This window comes from Scyliorhinus torazame, chromosome 25 (assembly GCF_047496885.1).
Source record: "Scyliorhinus torazame isolate Kashiwa2021f chromosome 25, sScyTor2.1, whole genome shotgun sequence".
NCBI lineage: Eukaryota > Metazoa > Chordata > Chondrichthyes > Carcharhiniformes > Scyliorhinidae > Scyliorhinus > Scyliorhinus torazame.
Window position 1 is genome coordinate 39589420 of NC_092731.1, and position 22502 is coordinate 39611921.

Genomic DNA, 22502 nt, shown 5'->3' on the forward strand with positions numbered 1-22502 from the left:
AGAGAGCTCACACCCAAAGCTGTGCATCACTTGAAATGCTGATGAATTTCCAGTTATAGAGAAGGCAACAACTAATGGGAATGCCTGTCCTGGGAGTGTTTGATGGGGACAGTGTAGATGGAGCTTTACTCTGTATATAACCCAGTGCTGTACCTGTTCTGGGAGTGTTTGACGGGTACAGTGTAGAGGGAGCTTTACTCTGTATCTAACCCCGTGCTGTACCTGTCCTGGGAGTGTTTGATGGGGACAGTGTAGAGGGAGCTTTACTCTGTATCTAACCCCGTGCTGTGCCTGTCCTGGGAGTGTTTGATGGGGACAGTGTAGATGGAGCTTTACTCTGTATCTAACCCCGTGCTGTACCTGTTCTGGGAGTGTTTGACGGGTACAGTGTAGAGGGAGCTTTACTCTGTATCTAACCCCGTGCTGTGCCTGTCCTGGGAGTGTTTGATGGGGACTGTGTAGAGGGAGCTTTACTCTGTATCTAACCCCATGCTGTACTTGTCCTGGGAGTGTTTGATGGGGACTGTGTAGAGGGAGCTTTACTCTGTATCTAGCCCGTGCTGTACCTGTCCTGGGAGTGTTTATTGGGGACAGTGTAGAGGGAGCTTTACTCTGGATCTAACCCCGTGCTGTACCTGTCCTGGGAGTGTTTGATGGGGACAGTGTAGAGGGAGCTTTACTCTGTATATAACCCCGTGCTGTACTTGTCCTGGGAGTGTTTGATGGGGACTGTGTAGAGGGAGCTTTACTCTGTATCTAACCCCGTGCTGTACCTGTCCTGGGAGTGATTGATGGGGACAGTGTAGAGGGAGCTTTACTCTGTATATAACCCCGTGCTGTGCCTGTCCTGGGAGTGTTTGATGGGGACTGTGTAGAGGGAGCTTTACTCTGTATATAACCCCGTGCTGTACTTGTCCTGGGAGTGTTTGATGGGGACAGTGGAGAGGGAGCTTTACTCTGTATCTAACCCCGTGCTGTACCTGTCCTGGGAGTGTTTGATGGGGACAATGTCGAGGGATCTTTACTCTGTATCTAACCCCGTGCTGTACTTGTCCTGGGAGTGTTTGATGGGGACAGTGTAGAGGGAGCTTTACTCTGTATCTAACACCGTGCTGTACCTGTCCTGGGAGTGTGTGATGGGGACAGTGTAGAGGGAGCTTTACTCTGTATCTAACACCGTGCTGTACCTGTCCTGGGAGTGTTTGATGGGGACAGTTAGTGGGAGCTTTACTCTGTATCGAACCCTGTGCTGTACCTGTCCTGGGAGTGTTTGATGGGGACAGTGTTGAGGGAGCTTTACTCTGTATCTAAACCCGTGCTGTACCTGTCCTGGGAGTGTTTGATGGGGACAGTGTATAGGGAGCTTTCCTCTGTACCTAAACCCGTGCCGTACCTGTCCTAGGAGTGATTGATGGGGACAGTGTAGAGGGAGCTTTACTCTGTATCTAACCCCGTGCTGTTCCTGTCCTGGGAGTGTTTGATGGGGACAGTGTAGAGGAAGCTTTACTCTGTATCTAACCCCGTGCTGTTCCTGTCCTGGGAGTGTGTGATGGGGACAGTGTAGAGGGAGCTTTACTCTGTATCTAACCCCGTGCTGTACCTGTCCTGGGAGTGTTTGATGGGGACAGTGTAGAGGGAGCTTTACTCTGTATCTCACCCCGTGCTGTACCTGTCCTGGGAGTGTTTGATGGGGACAGTGTAGAGGGAGCTTTACTCTGTATCTCACCCCGTGCTGTACCTGTCCTGGGAGTGTTTGATGGGGACAGTGTAGAGGGAGCTTTACTCTGTATCTAAGCCCGTGCTGTACCTGTCCTGGGAGTGTTTGATGGGGACAGTGGAGCGAGAGCTTTACTCTGTATCTAACCCCGTGTTGTACCGGTCCTGGGAGTGTTTGATGGGGACAGTGTAGATGGAGCTTTACTCTGTATCTAACCCCATGCTGTTCCTGTCCTGGGAGTGTTTGATGGGGACAGGGTTGAGGGAGCTTTACTCTGTATCTAACCATGTGCCGTACCTGTCCTGGGAGTGTTTGATGGGGACAGTGTAGAGGGAGCTTTACTCTGTATCTAACCCCGTGCTGTACCTGTCCTGGGAGTGTTTGATGGGGACAGTGTAGAGGGAGCTTTACTCTGTATCTAACCCCGTGCTGTACCTGTCCTGGGAGTGTTTGTTGGTGTTGTGTTGCGTGCTCTGCTACACAGACGAACGAACACGGTTGCAAATGGTACAACTCTGTTTTATTACTATCAATAACAACATATGTAAACTGGTTACTGTGGATCGTTTATTACCCTTTAACCTGTGGACCCAGCCCTAACACTATCTTGGAGAGGCACTCAGCACATGGTGAATGTCTGAGTGGCGTACTGTGAGCTTTGTGCCCTGAGCTATCTCCTGCTGGAATGAGCGGGAACTGTGGTGTTCCCCGTTTTATCGCGCGTGTGCTCTTGCTTGTGATTGGCTGTGATGTTGTGTGTGTATTGATTGGTCTGTTGATCTGTCCATCAGTGTGTATGTGTGTTTGCACCATAATGTTTATCTGAATATCATGACCATGGCGAGAGTGTAGAGGGAGCTTTACTCTGTACCTAACCCCGTGCTGTACCTGTCCTGGGAGTGTTTGATGGGGACAGTGTAGAGGGAGCTTTACTCTGTATCTAAACCCGTGCTGTACCTGTCCTGGGAGTGTTTGATGGGGACAGTGCAGAGGGAGCTTTACTCTGTACCTAACCCCGTGCTGTACCTGTCCTGGGAGTGTTTGATGGGGACTGTGTAGAGGGAGCTGTACTCTGTATCTAACCCCGTGTTGATACAGCAGTATCTAACCTCATGCTGTACCTGTCCTGGGAGTGGTTGATGGGGACAGTGTAGCGAGAGCTTTAGTCTGTATCTAACCATGTGCTGTACCTGTCCTGGGAGTGTTTGATGGGGACAGTGTAGCGAGAGCTTTACTCTGTATCTAACCCCGTGTTGTACCTGTCCTAGGAGTGTTTGATGGGGACAGTGTTGAGGGAGCTTTACTCTGTATTTAAACCAGTGTTGAACCTGTCTTGGGAGTGTTTGATGGGGACAGTGTAGAGGGAGCTTTACTCTGTATCTAACCCCGTGTTGTACCTGTCCTGGGAGTGTTTGATGGGGACAGTGTTGAGGGAGCTTTACTCTGTATCTAACCCCATGCTGTACCTGTGCTGGGATTGTTTGATGCAGACAGTGTAGTGAGTGCTTTACTCTGTATTTAACCCCGTGCTGTACCTATCCTGGGAGTGTTTGATGGGGACAGTGTAGAGGGAGCTTTACTCAGTATCTAACCCCATGTTGTACCTGTCCTGGGAGTGGTTGATGGGGACAGTGTAGCGAGAGCTTTACTCTGTATCTAACCCCGTGTTGTACCGGTCCTGGGAGTGTTTGATGGGGACAGTGTAGATGGAGCTTTACTCTGTATCTAACCCCATGCTGTTCCTGTCCTGGGAGTGTTTGATGGGGAAAGTGTAGAGGGATCTTTACTCTGTATCTAAGCCCGTGCTGTACTTGTCCTGGGAGTGTTTGATGGGGACAGTGTAGAGGGAGCTTTACTCTGTATCTAACCCCGTGCTGTACCTGTCCTGGGAGTGTTTGATGGGGACAGTGTAGAGGGTGCTTTACTCTGTATCTAACACCGTGCTGTACATGTCCTGGGAGTGTTTGATGGGGACAGTGTAGAGGGAGCTTTACTCTGTATCTAACCCCGTGCTGTGCCTGTCCTGGGAGTGTTTGATGGGGACAGTGTAGAGGGAGCTTTACTCTGTATCTAAGCCCATGCTGTACCTGTCCTGGGAGTGTTTGATGGTGTTGTGTTGCGTGCTCTGCTACACAGACGAACGAACACGGTTGCAGATGGTACAACTCTGTTTTATTACTATCAATAACAACATATGTAAACTGGTTACTGTGGTTCGTTTATTACCCTTTAACCTGTGGAGCCAGCCCTAACACTATCTTGGAGAGGCACTCAGCACATGGTGAATGTCTGAGTGGCGTACTGTGAGCTTTGTGCCCTGAGCTATCTCCTGCTGGAATGAGCGGGAACTGTGGTGTTCCCCGTTTTATCGCGCGTGTGCTCTTGCTTGTGATTGGCTGTGATGTTGTGTGTGTATTGATTGGTCTGTTGATCTGTCCATCAGTGTGTATGTGTGTTTGCACCATAATGTTTATCTGAATATCATGACCATGGCGAGAGTGTAGAGGGAGCTTTACTCTGTACCTAACCCCGTGCTGTACCTGTCCTGGGAGCGTTTGATGGGGACAGTGTAGAGGGAGCTTTACTCTGTATCTAAACCCGTGCTGTACCTGTCCTGGGAGTGTTTGATGGGGACAGTGTAGAGGGAGCTTTACTCTGTACCTAACCCCGTGCTGTACCTGTCCTGGGAGTGTTTGATGGGGACTGTGTAGAGGGAGCTGTACTCTGTATCTAACCCCGTGTTGATACAGCAGTATCTAACCTCATGCTGTACCTGTCCTGGGAGTGGTTGATGGGGACAGTGTAGCGAGAGCTTTAGTCTGTATCTAACCATGTGCTGTACCTGTCCTGGGAGTGTTTGATGGGGACAGTGTAGCGAGAGCTTTACTCTGTATCTAACCCCGTGTTGTACCTGTCCTAGGAGTGTTTGATGGGGACAGTGTTGAGGGAGCTTTACTCTGTATTTAACCCCGTGTTGAACCTGTCCTGGGAGTGTTTGATGGGGACAGTGTAGAGGGAGCTTTACTCTGTATCTAACCCCGTGTTGTACCTGTCCTGGGAGTGTTTGATGGGGACAGTGTTGAGGGAGCTTTACTCTGTATCTAACCCCATGCTGTTCCTGTCCTGGGAGTGTTTGATGGGGAAAGTGTAGAGGGATCTTTACTCTGTATCTAAGCCCGTGCTGTACTTGTCCTGGGAGTGTTTGATGGGGACAGTGTAGAGGGAGCTTTACTCTGTATCTAACCCCGTGCTGTACCTGTCCTGGGAGTGTTTGATGGGGACAGTGTAGAGGGTGCTTTACTCTGTATCTAACACCGTGCTGTACATGTCCTGGGAGTGTTTGATGGGGACAGTGTAGAGGGAGCTTTAGTCTGTATCTAACCACGTGCTGTACCTGTCCTGGGAGTGTTTGATGGGGACAGTGTAGCGAGAGCTTTAGTCTGTATCTAACCACGTGCTGTACCTGTCCTGGGAGTGTTTGATGGGGACAGTGTAGCGAGAGCTTTACTCTGTATCTAAGCCCGTGCTGTACTTGTCCTGGGAGTGTTTGATGGGGACAGTGTAGAGGGAGCTTTACTCTGTATCTAACCCCGTGCTGTACCTGTCCTGGGAGTGTTTGATGGGGACAGTGTAGAGGGTGCTTTACTCTGTATCTAACACCGTGTTGTACCTGTCCTGGGAGTGTTTGATGGGGACAGTGTAGAGGGAGCTTTAGTCTGTATCTAACCACGTGCTGTACCTGTCCTGGGAGTGTTTGCTGGGGACAGTGTAGAGGGAGCTTTATTCTGTATCTAACCCCGTGCTGTACCTGTCCTGGGAGTGTTTGATGGGGACAGTGTAGAGGGTGCTTTACTCTGTATCTAACACCGTGCTGTACCTGTCCTGGGAGTGTTTGATGGGGACAGTGTAGAGGAAGCTTTACTCTGTATCGAACCCTGTGCTGTACCTGTCCTGGGAGTGTTTTCTGGGGACATTGTAGAGGGAGCTTTACTCTGTATCTAAGCCCGTGCTGTACCTGTCCTGGGAGTGTTTGATGGGGACAGTGTTGAGGGAGCTTTACTCTGTATCTAAACCCGTGCTGTACCTGTCCTGGGAGTGTTTGATGGGGACAGTGTAGAGGGAGCTTTACTCTGTATCTAACCCCGTGCTGTACCTGTCCTGGGAGTGATTGATGGGGACAGTGTAGAGGGAGCTTTACTCTGTATCTAAGCCCGTGCTGTACCTGTCCTGGGAGTGTTTGATGGGGACAGTGTAGAGGGAGCTTTACTCTGTATCTAAGCCCGTGCTGTACCTGTCCTGGGAGTGTTTGATGGGGACAGTGTAGAGGGAGCTTTACTCTGTATCTAAGCCCGTGCTGTACCGGTCCTGGGAGTGTTTGATGGGGACAGTGTCGAGGGAGCTTTACTCTGTATCTAACCCCGTGCTGTACCTGTCCTGGGAGTGTTTGATGGGGACAGTGTAGAGGGAGCTTTACTCTGTATCTAACCCCGTGCTGTACCTGTCCTGGGAGTGTTTGATGGGGACAGTGTAGAGGGAGCTTTACTCTGTATCTACGCCTGTGCTGTACCTGTCCTGGGAGTGTTTGATGGGGACAGTGTAGAGGGAGCTTTACTCTGTATCTAAGCCCGTGCTATACCTGTCCTGGGAGTGTTTGATGGGGACAGTGTAGAGGGAGCTTTACTCTGTATCTAAGCCCGTGCTGTACCTGTCCTGGGAGTGTTTGATGGGGACAGTGTAGCGAGAGCTTTACTCTGTATCTAACCCCGTGTTGTACCGGTCCTGGGAGTGTTTGATGGGGACAGTGTAGATGGAGCTTTACTCTGTGTCTAACCCCATGCTGTTCCTGTCCTGGGAGTGTTTGATGGGGACAGGGTTGAGGGAGCTTTACTCTGTATCTAACCCCATGTTGTACCGGTCCTGGGAGTGTTTGATGGGGACAGTGTAGATGGAGCTTTACTCTGTATCTAACCCCATGCTGTTCCTGTCCTGGGAGTGTTTGATGGGGACAGGGTTGAGGGAGCTTTACTCTGTATCTAACCATGTGCCGTACCTGTCCTGGGAGTGATTGATGGGGACAGTGTAGAGGGAGCTTTACTCTGTATCTAACCCAGTGCTGTGCCTGTCCTGGGAGTGTTTGATGGGGACAGTGTAGAGGGAGCTTTACTCTGTATCTAACCCCGTGCTGTACCTGTCCTGGGAGTGTTTGATGGGGACAGTGTAGAGGGAGCTTTACTCTGTATCTAACCCCGTGCTGTACCTGTCCTGGGAGTGTTTGATGGGGACAGTGTAGAGGGAGCTTTACTCTGTATCTAACCCCGTGCTGTACCTGTCCTGGGAGTGTTTGATGGGGACAGTGTAGAGGGAGCTTTACTCTGTATCTAAACCCATGCTGTACCTGTCCTGGGAGTGTTTGATGGGGACAGTGTAGCGAGAGCTTTACTCTGTATCTAACCCCGTGTTGTACCGGTCCTGGGAGTGTTTGATGGGGACAGTGTAGATGGAGCTTCACTCTGTATCTAACCCCATGCTGTTCCTGTCCTGGGAGTGTTTGATGGGGACAGGGTTGAGGGAGCTTTACTCTGTATCTAACCATGTGCCGTACCTGTCCTGGGAGTGATTGATGGGGACAGTGTAGAGGGAGCTTTACTCTGTATCTAACCCCGTGCTGTACCTGTCCTGGGAGTGATTGATGGGGACAATGTAGAGGGAGCTTTACTCTGTATCTAACCCCGTGCTGTACCTGTCCTGGGAGTGTTTGATGGGGACAGTGTAGAGGGAGCTTTACTCTGTATCTAACCACGTGCCGTACCTGTCTTGGGAGTGTTTGATGGGGACAGTGTAGAGGGAGCTTTACTTTGTATCTAACCCCGTGTTGTACCTGTCCTGGGAGAGATTGATGGGGACAGTGTAGAGGGAGCTTTACTCTGTATCTAACCCCGTGCTGTAACTGTCCTGGGAGTGTTTGATGGGGACAGTGTAGAGGGAGCTTTACTCTGTATCTAACCCCGTGCTGTACCTGTCCTGGGAGTGTTTGATGGGGACAGTGTAGAGGGAGCTTTACTCTGTATCTAACCCCGTGCTGTAACTGTCCTGGGAGTGTTTGATGGGGACAGTGTAGAGGGAGCTTTACTCTGTGTCTAACCCCGTGCTGTACCTGTCCTGGGAGTGTTTGATGGGGACAGTGTAGAGGGACCTTTACTCTGTATCTAACCCCGTGCTGTGCCTGTCCTGGGAGTGTTTGATGGGGACAGTGTAGAAGGAGCTTTACTCTGTATCTAACCCCGTGCTGTACCTGTCCTGGGAGTGTTTGATGGGGACAGTGTAGAGGGAGCTTTACTCTGTATCTAACCCCGTGCTGTACCTGTCCTGGGAGTGTTTGATGGGGACAGTGTAGAGGGAGCTTTCCTCTGTATCTAACCCCGTGCTGTACCTGTCCTGGGAGTGTTTGATGGGGACAGTATATCCTCTTCTCCAGCTCCCTGACTTTAAAAAACATTCAGGCCTCACAGCTCCCTGAACACAGCTTTCTCATAATCACTTATGTCCGTGTCCTTGACGGGATGTAAAGCAGCATCAATCTGCCCAAACACCTTGCTGCATTTGCCTACTGAGCATCAATTCCTTGGCTGGGACGGCCTCAGGACGTGGAACACAGGGCGGAACCTTCCACAATTTGGCAAAGTGTCCGGCTCAGGCTGGAAACTGTGTGGAACTCTCCAGCTGCACGGACCAGTTTTCTCCCCAAATATTGAGGCTCTTTGAGAAGAAAATGAGGGGACCTGGTTTACACGGTCACCCTGGCAGGCCGGGGTCCGATAGAGCCGGCAACCGGCTCCCGAGAGACCAGGGGGCCATCTTTCCAGGGTGCCCCAATCAGAGCTGGGGCCTAATGGTCCCCATCACAGAGGCACTGGGGGCTCTCCCCCCCCATCCCGACAATCCTCACCGCCATTCCATCCCCCTCCCCGTCCCCCCGCCAACACTGCGGAATTATAGCCGGCACTCCCCCCACCCTCAGTGTTCACTCCTCACCCCTCCCCCCAATTGGGCTCCCTCTAGGGCCCACCCCTGGCACTGTCCCCGGCACAGGTTGGTAGTGTGACAGGGGGCAGAGCCAGGGCACTGTTGGGCATTCCCCCCCCCCCCAAGGGGGGCTCTGCTTCCCTCGGTGCCCCCGGGGGGACCCTGTCACTGCCTTCGTTTGGCCTAACCTGCTGTAAATCATAGAATATCATAGAATTTACAGAGCAGAAGGAGGCCATTCAGCCCATCGAGTCTGCACCGGCTCTTGGAAAGAGCACACTACCCAAGGTCAACACCTCCACCCTATCCCCATAACCCAGTAACCCCACCCAACACTCAGGGCAATTTTGGACACTAAGGGCAATTTATCATGGTCAATCCACCTAAATGGTGGCTGGGTCTAAATATTTAGTGGGGGGGGGGATCATGTGGCAGATGGGGAGGGGTGGGGGGGTCACTAATAAGATTTAAATTGACTCAAATCTATGAAAACGAGGTTCACCCGCTTTGTGGGCGTGAACCTCATGACGTCGCCGGCGAGGGACGGGGAAAATCGGGAATCCCGATCTCTCCGGCAAGAACCGCGTTCCCTGATTCTCGCGGGATTCTCCCCCTTGCCGCCGGTGTCGCTCACAGCTGGAGCGGGGTCAAAGTTGCCGCCACTGTGTGGTGTTTGTATTCCCTGCCAGCAGCTTCACATGGAATCTATTGCACAGAAACAGGCCATTTGGCCCATCTCATCTCTGCTGGGCTTTATGTTCCACACAAGCCTCCCCCCCTCCCCTCCCTGATCCCACTATCAGCCTCACCTTCAGCTTCTCTCTCCCTCATGGGTTTATTTGATTTGATTTGATTTATTGTCGCTTGTCCCGAAGTCCAGTGAAAAGTGTTTTTCTGCGGCCGAGGAACGTACACAGGACGGACACAGTAGACACAAGAATAATCAACAGGGAACATTGACAAATGTACATCGACAAAACAGTGATTGGTTACAGTGCGGAACAAGGGGCCAAACAAAGCAAACACACAATACGTGATTACGTTTTTAAGAATTCATGTTTACGGGACGTGGGCTTCGCCGGCTCGGCCAGCATTTGTTGCCCATCCCTAATTGCCCTTTAGAAGGTGGGGGTGAGCTGCCGTCTTGATCTGCTGCTGTCCATGTGTTGTAGGTACACCCACCGTGCTGTTAGGGAGGGAGTTCCAGGATTTTGACCCAGCGACAATGAACACACGGCCGATATATTTCCAAGTCAGGATGGTGAGTGACTTGGAGGGGAACCTCCAGGTGATGGTGTCCCCATGGATCTGCTGCCGTTGTCCGTCTGGATGGCAGTGATGATGGGATTGGAAGGTGATGCCTAGGGAGTCTCGGCGAGTTCCTGCAGTGCATCTTGTAGATGGTACACACGGCTGCCACTGAGCGTCGGTGGAGGAGGGAGTGAATGTTTGTGGAAGGGGTGCCAATCAAGCGGGGCTGTTTTGTCCTGGATGGTGTCGAGCTTCTTGAGGGTTATTGGAGCTGAACTCATCCAGGACAGTGGGCAGGATTCCATCACACTCCTGACTTGTGCCTTGTAGATGGGGGAGAGGCTTTGGGGGTTCAGGAGGTGAGTTACTCACTGAAGGATTCCTAACCTCTGACCTCCTCTTGCAGACGCAGTATTTCGATGGCCAGTTCAGTTTCTGGCCAATGGCCACCCACAGAATGTTGATGCTGGGGGATTCAGTGATGAAAATGCCAGTGAATATCAAGGGACGATGGTTTGAATTTTGTTTATTGGGAATGGTCATTGCTGGACACTTGTGAGGCAGGAATGTTACTGCCACCTGTCTGCCTAAGTCTGGATATTGTCCACATCTTGCTGCGTTTGAACTGCTTCAGTATCTGAGGAGTTGTGAATTGTGCTGAACATTGTGCAATCATCAGTGAACTTCTGGCCTTATGGTGGAAGGAAGGTCATTGATGAAGCAACTGAAGATGGTTGGGCCGAGGACACTACTCTGAGGAACACTTGCAGTGATGTCCTGGGGCTGAGGTAATTGACCTCAACCACCACAACCATCTTCCTTTGTGCCAGGCATGGGTCCAACCAGAGGAGGGTTTCCCCCAATTCACATTGTTTCCAGCTTTGCTCGGGCTCCTTGATGCCCGACTCAATCAAATGCTGCCTTGACGCTGAGTGCAGTCACCCTCCCCTCACCTCTGGCATTCAGCTCTTTTGCCCATGTTTGAGCCAAGGCTGGAATGAGGTCAGGAGTTGAGTGACCCTGGCAGAACCCAATCTGAGCACCCGTGAGCAGCTTACTGCTAAACAAGTGCCGCTTGATAACGGAGTTGGTGACCACTTCCGTCACGTTACTGATGATCGAGCAGACTGATAGGACGGTAATTGGCTGGGTTGGATTTGTTCTGTTTCTTGTGTACAGGACATACCTGGGCAATTCTCCACATTGCCGGCTAGATACCAGTATTGTAGCTGGACTGTAATAGCTTGGCTCGGGGCACAGCAAGTTCTGGAGCACAAGTCAAGGCCCAAGCAGGATCCAGGACCTTCAGCGTTTCTTGATATCAAGTGGATCGAATCGAATTGGCTGATGACTGACATCTGTGATGCTGGGGACCTCCAGAGGAGGCCGCGATGGATCATCCACTTGGCACTTCTGCTTGAAGATTATTGCGAATGCTTCAACCTTATCTTTTGCACTGATGTGCTGGGCTCCTCCATCATTGAGGATGTTGATATTTATGGAGATTCCTCCTCCAGAGTTGTTTAATTGTCCACCACCATTCCTGACTGGATGTGTCAGGACTGCAGAGCTTAGATCTGATCAGTTGGATGTGGAATTGCTTCGCTCTGTCTCTCACGTACTGCTCAGTCTGTTTGTCACACAAGTAGTCCTGTGTTGTGGCTTCACCAGGTTGACACCTCATTATTAGGTGGGCCTGGTGTTGCTCCTGCCATCCTGCAGTCTTCATTGAACCAGGATTGCCCCCCTGGCTCGGTAGTAATGTTAGAGTGGGTGATATGCTGGGCCATGAGGTTACAGATTGGGACTGAGTACAATGATGCTGCTGCTGACGGCACACAGCACCTCCTGGATGCCCAGTCTTGAGTTGCTCGATCTGTTCAAAGTCTGTCCTATTTAGCACGGTGGTGGTGCCCCACAACAGGATGGAGAGTGTTCCCAATATGGAGACGGGGCTTCACCTCCACTGGGACTGTGGTGGTCACACCTACCGATAGTATCCTGGACAGATGTATCTGCGGCAGGCAGATTGGCGAGGGTTAGATTTCTTTGTTCGCTGCAATGACAAAATGTCTGGAGGAGCCCACACTCTGGATTGTTTCAAACATGGTGAGAGGTTTGGAGGTGTTTTTCCCTCTTGTTGGTTCCCTCGCCACCCGTCGCAGACCCAGCCGAGCAGCTCTGTCCTTTAGGACCCGGCCAGCTCGGCCTGTGGTGGAGCAACCGAGCCACTCTTGGTAACGGAGAGTAAAATCCCCCACCCAGAGTACACTCTGTACCCATCCCACCCTCAGTGCTTCCTCCCAGTGTGTTCAACATCCAGGGGCATTGATTCACCAGCTGACGGGGACGGTACGTGGTAATCAGCAGGAGGTTCCCTGACCCGTGTTTCAAATGGTGCCAGGAGACTTCATGGGGTCCGGAGTTGATGTTGGGGTCTCCCAGGGCAACTCCCTCCCAACTGTATTCCTCTGTGTCGCCGCCGTCTCTGCTGGATCTGTCCTGCCGCTGGGACAGGACACACCCAGGGATGGTGACAGTGGTGTCTGGGACATTGTCTGTGTGGTATGATTCCATGAGTCTGGCTCTGTCAGGCTGTTGCTTGACTAGTCTGTGAGGCAGCTCTCCAAATTTGGCACAAGCCCCCAGGTGTTAGTAAGGAGGACTTTGCAGGGGCGAGAGGGCTGGGTTTGCCGTTGTCGTTTCCGGGTCGAAGGCCGACGCCGTGTGGTCAGTCCGGTTTACATTGTGTCTGTAGCAGTTGGATACAATCGAGTGGCTTGCTGGGCCATTTCAGAGGGCAGTTAGGAGCCAATCACATTGATGGGGGGCGGGAGACAACTTAGCGGCTGTGGTTCCGGGTCATTGGAAGGTTGCCTCCGTCGCTTTAAATTTCAATCAGCGGCTTCCAGCCGATAAATACAGAAAACCATTTTTGATTTCCCGCAGGCTTCGCAACAATAGTTTCAGTAAAATTCATTGATGGGATGTGGGCTTCGCTGAGCTGACCCAGCATTGGTTGCCCGGCCCTAATTACCCGAGAACGGAGCGTCTCGCTCGGCGATTTCACAGGGCAGTTAAATGTCGACCACATTGCTGTGGGTCTGGAGTCACATGTCGGCCAGACCGGGTAAGGACGGCAGATTTCCTTCCCTGAAGGGACATGACTGAACCAGATGGGTTTTTACAACAATCAACAACAGTTTTGGTGCACGGACATCATTAGACTTTTAATTCCAGACTTTTTCTATCAAATTCCAATTTCCCAGCTGCCGTGGTCAGATTGAAAGCCGGGTCCCCAGACCGTTCCCTGGCTCTCTGGATTACTAGCCCAGTGACAATACCACAACACCACTGCTTCGTGCCACGTACCAGTTGATGCCTCTGATAATTAGCTCAGTAAGAAAGGCTGGGCACACCTGCCCCACCCACAGCATCAGTCTTTTCAAACCTCTGCCACTCTGGAGAATGTCAGGATGTTAGACTGAGCGCCCCAAGGTGACCTTTACCCTATATTGCTTTGCAGAGCTAACCTGGGATGGAGCGTCCCTGAGGACGTGATAAGAGAGGGAGAGACACGGATTCTGCAAACATCGAGCTCGCAAAGGAAACAGGAACCCATGGAGCCCCCGAACCTCACTGCTCTCCTCATTCTGTTCACAGGTAAGTGATCACCTGGAGACCAGGAGAGGGGGAGGGGCAGTGGCAATAACAATGAGAGAGCTCACACCCAAAGCTGTGCATCACTTGAAATGCTGATGAATTTCCAGTTATAGAGAAGGCAACAACTAATGAAAATGCCTGTCCTGGGAGTGTTTGACGGGGACAGTGTAGAGGGAGCTTTACTCTGTATCTAAACCCGTGCTGTACCTGTCCTGGGAGTGTTTGATGGGGACAGTGTAGAGGGATCTTTACTCTGTATCTAACTCCGTGCTGTACTTGTCCTGGAGTGTTTGATGGGGACAGTGTAGCGAGAGCTTTACTCTGTATCTAACCCCGTGCTGTACCTGCCCTGGGAGTGTTTGATGGGGACAGTGTAGCGAGAGCTTTACTCTGTATCTAACCCCGTGCTGTACCTGTCCTGGGAGTGTTTGATGGGGACAGTGTAGAGGGAGCTTTACTCTGTATCTAACCCCGTGCTGTACCTGTCCTGGGAGTGTTTGATGGGGACAGTGTAGAGGGAGCTTTACTCTGTATCTAACACCGTGCTGTACCTGTCCTGGGAGTGTGTGATGGGGACAGTGTAGAGGGAGCTTTACTCTGTATCTAACACCGTGCTGTACCTGTCCTGGGAGTGTTTGATGGGGACAGTGTAGAGGGAGCTTTACTCTGTATCTAACCCCGTGCTGTACCTGTCCTGGGAGTGTTTGATGGGGACTGTGTAGAGGGAGCTTTACTCTGTATCTAACCCCGTGTTGATACAGCAGTATCTAACCCCATGCTGTACCTGTCCTGGGAGTGGTTGATGGGGACAGTGTAGCGAGAGCTTTAGTCTGTATCTAACCACGTGCTGTACCTGTCCTGGGAGTGTTTGATGGGGACAGTGTAGCGAGAGCTTTACTCTGTATCTAACCCCGTGTTGTACCTCTCCGAGCAGTGTTTGATGGGGACAGTGTAGAGGGAGCTTTACTCAGTATCTAACCCCGTGTTGAACCTGTCCTGGGAGTGTTTGATGGGGACAGTGTAGAGGGAGCTTTACTCTGTATCTAACCCCGTGTTGTACCTGTCCTGGGAGTGTTTGATGGGGACAGTGTAGAGGGAGCTTTACTCTGTATCTAACACCGTGCTGTACCTGTCCTGGGAGTGTTTGATGGGGACAGTGTAGAGGGAGCTTTAGTCTGTATCTAACCACGTGCTGTACCTGTCCTGGGATGTTTGATGGGGACAGTGTAGCGAGAGCTTTACTCTGTATCTAACCCCGTGTTGTACCTGTCCTGGGAGTGTTTGATGGGGACACTGTAGAGGGAGCTTTAATCTGTATCTAACCCCGTGTTGAACCTGTCCTGGGAGTGTTTGATGGGGACAGTGTATAGGGAGCTTTACTCTGTATCTAAGCCCGTGTTGTACCTGTCCTGGGAGTGTTTGATGGGGACAGTGTCGAGGGAGCTTTACTCTGTACCTAACCCCATGCTGTACCTGTCCTGGGAGTGTTTGATGCAGACAGTGTAGTGAGTGCTTTACTCTGTATTTAACCCCGTTCTGTACCTATCCTGGGAGTGTTTGATGGGGACAGTGTAGAGGGAGGTTTACTCAGTATCTAACCCCATGCTGTACCTGTCCTGGGAGTGGTTGATGGGGACAGTGTAGCGAGAGCTTTACTCTGTATCTAACCCCGTGTTGTACCGGTCCTGGGAGTGTTTGATGGCGACAGTGTAGATGGAGCTTTACTCTGTATCTAACCCCATGCTGTTCCTGTCCTGGGAGTGTTTGATGGGGACAGTGTAGAGGGATCTTTACTCAGTATCTAACCCCATGCTGTACCTGTCCTGGGAGTGGTTGATGGGGACAGTGTAGCGAGAGCTTTACTCTGTATCTAACCCCGTGTTGTACCGGTCCTGGGAGTGTTTGATGGGGACAGTGTAGATGGAGCTTTACTCTGTATCTAACCCCATGCTGTTCCTGTCCTGGGAGTGTTTGATGGGGACAGTGTAGAGGGATCTTTACTCTGTATCTAACCCCGTGCTGTACTTGTCCTGGGAGTGTTTGATGGGGACAGTGTAGAGGGAGCTTTACTCTGTATCTAACCCCGTGCTGTAACTGTCCTGGGAGTGTTTGATGGGGACAGTGTTGAGGGAGCTTTACTCTGTATCTAAACCCGTGCTGTACCTGTCCTGGGAGTGTTTGATGGGGACAGTGTAGAGGGAGCTTTACTCTGTATCTAACCCCGTGCTGTACCTGTCCTGGGAGTGTTTGATGGGGACAGTGTAGAGGGAGCTTTACTCTGTATCTAACCCCATGTTGAACCTGTCCTGGGAGTGTTTGATGGGGACAGTGTAGAGGGCGCTTTACTCTGTATCTAACCCCGTGTTGTACCTGTCCTGGGAGTGTTTGATGGGGACAGTGTCGAGGGAGCTTTATTCTGTATCTAACCCCATGCTGTACCTGTCCTGGGAGTGTTTGATGCAGACAGTGTAGTGAGTGCTTTACTCTGTATTTAACCCCGTTCTGTACCTATCCTGGGAGTGTTTGATGGGGACAGTGTAGAGGGAGCTTTACTCAGTATCTAACCCCATGCTGTACCTGTCCTGGGAGTGGTTGATGGGGACAGTGTAGCGAGAGCTTTAGTCTGTATCTAACCACGTGCTGTACCTCTCCTGGGAGTGTTTGATGGGGACAGTGTAGCGAGAGCTTTACTCTGTATCTAACCCCGTGTTGTACCGGTCCTGGGATTGTTTGATGGGGACAGTGTAGATGGAGCTTTACTCTGTATCTAACCCCATGCTGTTCCTGTCCTGGGAGTGTTTGATGGGGACAGGGTTGAGGGAGCTTTACTCTGTATCTAACCCCGTGCTGTACCTGTCCTGGGAGTGTTTGATGGGGACAGTGCAGAGGGAGCTTTACTCTGTATCTAACCCCGTGCTGTACCTGTCCTGGGAGTGATTGATGGGGACAGTGTAGAGGGAGCTTTACTCTGTATCTAACCCCGTGCTGTACCTGTCCTGGGAGTGTTTGATGGGGACAGTGTATCCCCTTCTCCAGCTCCCTGTCTTTAAAAAACATTCAGAGCTCACAGCTCCCTGAACACAGCTTTCTCATAATCACTTATGTCCGTGTCCTTGACGGGATGTAAAGCAGCATCAATCTGCCCAAACACCTTGCTGCATTTGCCTACTGAGCATCAATTCCTTGGCTGGGACGGCCTCAGGACGTGGAACACACAGGGCGGAACCTTCCACAATTTGGCAAAGTGTCCGGCTCAGGCTGGAAACTGTGTGGAACTCTCCAGCTGCACGGACCAGTTTTCTCCCCAAATATTGAGGCTCTTTGAGAAGAAAATGAGGGGACCTGGTTTACACGGTCTCCCTGGCAGGCCGGGGCCCGATAGAGCCGGCAACCGGCTCCCCAGAGACCAGGGGACCATCTTTCCAGGGTGCCCCAATCAGAGCTGCGGCCTAATGGTCCCCATCACAGAGGCACTGGGGGCTCTCCCCCCCGATCCCGACAATCCTCACCGGCATTCCATCCCCCTCCCCGTCCCCCCACCAACACTGCGGAATTATAGCCGGCACTCCCCCCACCCTCAGTGTTCACTCCTCACCCCTCCCCCCAATTGGGCTCCCTCTAGGGCCCACCCCTGGCACTGTCCCCGGCACAGGTTGGTAGTGTGACGGGGGCAGAGCCAGGGCACTGTTTGGGCATTCCCCCCCCCCCCCCAAGGGGGGCTCTGCTTCCCTCGGTGCCCCCGGGGGGACCCTGTCACTGCCTTCGTTTGGCCTAACCTGCTGTAAATCATAGATTATCATAGAATTTACAGAGCAGAAGGAGGCCATTCAGCCCATCGAGTCTGCACCGGCTCTTGGAAAGAGCACCCTACCCAAGGTCAACACCGCCACCCTATCCCCATAACCCAGTAACCCCACCCAACACTCAGGGCAATTTTGGACACTAAGGGCAATTTATCATGGCCAATCCACCTAAATGTCGGCTGGGTCTGAATATTTAGTGGGGGGGGGGATCATGTGGCGGGTGGGGAGGGGTGGGGGGGTCACTAATAAGATTTAAATTGACTCAAATCTATGAAAACGAGGTTCACCCGCTTTGTGGGCGTGAACCTCATGACGTCGCCGGCGAGGGACGGGGAAAATCGGGAATCCCGATCTCTCCGGCAAGAACCGCGTTCCCTGATTCTCGCGGGATTCTCCCCCTTGCCGCCGGTGTCGCTCACAGCTGGAGCGGGGTCAAAGTTGCCGCCACTGTGTGGTGTTTGTATTCCCTGCCAGCAGCTTCACATGGAATCTATTGCACAGAAACAGGCCATTTGGCCCATCTCATCTCTGCTGGGCTTTATGTTCCACACAAGCCTCCCCCCCTCCCCTTCCTGATCCCACTATCAGCCTCACCTTCAGCTTCTCTCTCCCTCATGGGTTTATTTGATTTGATTTATTGTCGCTTGTCCCGAAGTCCAGTGAAAAGTGTTTTTCTGCGGCCGAGGAACGTACACAGGACGGACACAGTAGACACAAGAATAATCAACAGGGAACATTGACAACTGTAAATCGACAAAACAGTGATTGGTTACAGTGCGGAACAAGGGGCCAAACAAAGCAAACACACGATACGTGATTACGTTTTTAAGAATTCATGTTTACGGGACGTGGGCTTCGCCGGCTCGGCCAGCATTTGTTACCCATCCCTAATTGCCCTTTAGAAGGTGGGGGTGAGCTGCCTTCTTGATCTGCTGCTGTCCATGTGTTGTAGGTACACCCACCGTGCTGTTAGGGAGGGAGTTCCAGGATTTTGACCCAGCGACAATGAACACACGGCCGATATATTTCCAAGTCAGGATGGTGAGTGACTTGGAGGGGAACCTCCAGGTGATGGTGTCCCCATGGATCTGCTGCCGTTGTCCGTCTGGATGGCAGTGATGATGGGATTGGAAGGTGATGCCTAGGGAGTCTCGGCGAGTTCCTGCAGTGAATCTTGTAGATGGTACACACGGCTGCCACTGAGCGTCGATGGAGGAGGGAGTGAATGTTTGTGGAAGGGGTGCCAATCAAGCGGGGCTGTTTTGTCCTGGATGTTGTCGAGCTTCTTGAGGGTTATTGGAGCTGAACTCATCCAGGACAGTGGGCAGGATTCCATCACACTCCTGACTTGTGCCTTGTAGATGGGGGAGAGGCTTTGGGGATTCAGGAGGTGAGTTACTCACTGCAGGATTCCTAACCTCTGACCTCCTCTTGCAGACGCAGTATTTCGATGGCCAGTTCAGTTTCTGGCCAATGGCCACCCACAGAATGTTGATGCTGGGGGATTCAGTGATGACAATGCCATTGAATATCAAGGGACGATGGTTTGAATTTTGTTTATTGGGAATGGTCATTGCTGGACACTGGTGTCGAGCTTCTTGTGTGTTGCTGGATGCACTCATCCCGGAACGTGGGCAGTATTCCATCACACTCCTGACTTGTGCCTTGTTGGTGGATGACAGGCTTTGGGGATTCTGGAGGTGAGTTACTTGCTTTTAAACCAGGTGGGATTTTTATAACAATTTTGTAGTTTCCGGATCTTTATTAATGACACCAGACTAGAGTTCCGGTTTAATTGAGTTCATTGAATTTGTAGAATCACAGACTTCCTACCGTGCAGGAGGAGGAGGTTATTCAGCTCATCGGCTCTGCACCGACCCTCGGAAAGAGCACTCTATCGAGGCCAACTCCCCCCCCTATCCACACAGCCCCACCTCTTTGGACACTAAGGGGCAATTCAGCAAGGCCAATCCAGCACCCGGAGGAAAGCCACACAGACACAGGGAGAAAGTGCCGAGTTTGATCAGACACTGACACCTTTCTTGTTGTTTCACAGCAATGTGGATCCCTGTTCAGGGCTTTGAGATTCGGGGCTGAAAGATGATCGACTTTCCACCCGTCATCAACTGTGCCAACCCAGGTGCGAATAGTTTGAGTTAGAACAGAGAACATACAGTGCAGAAGGAGGCCATTCGGCCCATCGAGTCTGCACCGAACCATTTACGTCCTCACTTCCACCCTATCCCCATAACCCAATATCCCCTCCTAACCTTTTTGGTCACTCAGGGCAATTTAGCACGGCCAATCCACCTAACCTGCACGTCTTTGGACTGTGGGAGGAAACCGGAGCACCCGGAGGAAACCCACGCAGACACGGGGAGGATGTGCAGACTCCGCACAGACAGTGACCCAAGCCGGGAATCGAACCTGGGACCCTGGCGCTGTGAAGCGATAGTGCTAATCATTTGTGCTACCGTGCTGCCCACTATGTTACTGCAACTATGGCTGCTTTTGTGGGATTGGAGGAAATGGCAACCAGCCAGTTGCTCTGTGCCCCACCGCACCGCACTGGGAGACACGCTGCTGTGATTTGGGGCAAGTATTTTCAAACCCGTTCCTGGCGCCATGGCCTTTGAGGAGGATGAAGGGGGTGAGTGCCTTCCTGATGTTTCTGGGATTGCTCAGGGGTGTATGCCTGGTGACCTGGGACCAGCGGGGACCAATTTGGCGCTGAGGGTGTGGGTTTGTGGGGAGGGGTCCCCCTCGGGATCGGGGTGCTGTGGCTGAACCTCCTCACGCTGCAGCGAAAGACGAGTGACTCACTCCTTAGATGTGACTTTCCGGCTCCTAATGGTCTAAATTGTTGAATGCTGTCAGTTTCCCTGAAATGCTCTGAGGTCTCCTGATCATGTGGATTTCCATCCATCCCACCCATCTGGAAAGCCTCCTGTCTCAGCACTCTCATCAAGAAGATGGTCGTGGCCAAGCTGGACCACAGGGCCACCGGGTGTTGGCACTCCTCGTCCACAGTTCCACAGCAGATGGAGCAGCGGACACCCGGTGCAGAGAGGGGTGGAGAGGGAGGAGGTCCTCCTCCTGAACCTGCTCCTGGGCCTGGGCAAAATTGCCATGTACAGGTCCAGGCTGTGGGCAAGCGAGGGGTTCATCCAACCCGACTCTGCCCCTCTGTCGTGGCTACATTGGCAGCCGGGTGTCCCTGGAGACGGAGTGTGTGGTGTCCACGGGCATCATTGAGGCTTTCCGTGCCCGGTGGGCACCGCAGTGACTGGAGCTTTATCCACCCTTTTAATCACTTTTCAGCTTGATGTTTTAGTATCAGTTGCTCGTGGTTTTAGTTTGAGGCAGTGTTCCTTAAAGAGGCCCTTTCAATTTGGCCCTCAGTTTATTTAATTTAGTTTATTTGGTTTAGTCAAAATAGTTGGAGCGGGGGATTAGCAGAGATTACTCCAGGCAAAGGACACACACACCAGTGGGAGATGAAATCATCTTTGGCACACAGCCGCTGTCAGAGTTAAAACTTCACCAGTGAGACTATCAGCTAACCCACTCCCAAAGCTCACGTGATTCCTCCCGTTCCGCAGGACAGCCGAGATCCAATGGGATCAGACAGTGTGAGTGTCTGAATCCCGGACTCGCCCAGGAGACCCCGACAGCTTCCTGACACAACCTGTGTGTAAACCCTGTCTCAACATAACATTGCTGCAAAGCTCCCAACACAGGCTCACATCCCTCAGTGGCTGTCACCTGGAGGCCGTGTCCGCACTCCAGCCTCTTCACAGAGAGCTGCTCGCCTGCACAGAATGAGCATCTACCCCACACAGAGCAGCTGCCACTGTTCTGGCAACAAGGCACAAGGCTCACTCAATGTGGACACCCCAATTAGACCCCCTGGGATACCCAGGACAGGGACCACATAGCCCATCGCTGACCTTTTGTGGCTGCCTCTGGCTCCCATTTGGCAGTGTCAGGATTGTGACGAGAAAGGGATTGCACATCAAGGCCGGGTAAATAGAAACATAGAAGATAGGAGCAGGAAGAGGCCATTCGGCCCTTCGAGCCTGCTCCGCCATTCATCACGATCATGGCTGATCGTCCAACTCAACAGCCTAATCCTGCTTTCTCCCCAAAGCCCTTGATCTCATTCACCTCAAATGCCCTATCCAGCCTCGTCTGGAATATATTCAATGTCTCAGCCTCAACTTCTTCCTGTGGGAATGAATTCCACAGGCTCACCACTCTTTGGCTGAAGAAATGTCTCCTCATCTCTGTCCGAAATGGTCCCGAATCCTCAGACTGTTAGCTCTGATATGGACACACCCACCATCAGGAACATCCTCCCTGCATCCACCCTGTCTAGTCTTGATAGAATTTTATACGTCTCTGTGAGATCCCCCCTCATCCATCTGAACCCCAGGTGGGATTGAAGGCTGATCAATCCCCAGGGCCTGATAATCTATATCCCAGAGCACTAAAGGAAGTGGCTCTAGAAATAGTGGCTGCATTGGTGGTCATCTTCCAGGATTCTATAGACCCTGGAGCAGTCCCTGCAGTTTGGAGAGTTGCGAAAGTCACTCCAATATTCAAAAAGGGAGGTAGAGAGAAAACAGGCAATTATAGACCAGTAAGCTTAATGTGGGTAGTGGGATAATTCTCGAATCCATTATCAAGGACGTTATACTGGAGCATTTAGAAAACAGTGGCAGAATCAGACAGAGTCAGCATGGATTTATGAAGGGAAAATCATGCTTGACAAATCTATTGGAATTCGATGAATAGATGTAACTAGTAGAGTTGACACGGGGGAGCCAGTCGATGTGGTATACTTGGACTTTCAGAAAGCGTTTGACAAAGTCCCACAGAAGAGATTATCGTGCAAGTTCCAAGCGCGTGGGATTGGGGGAAGTGTATTGAGATGGATACAAAACTGGCAGAAAGGAAACAAAGAGTAGGAATTAACAGGTCCTTTTCAAATTGGCAGGCAGTAACTAGCGAAGGGCTACAGGTATCGGTGCTGGGACCCCAGC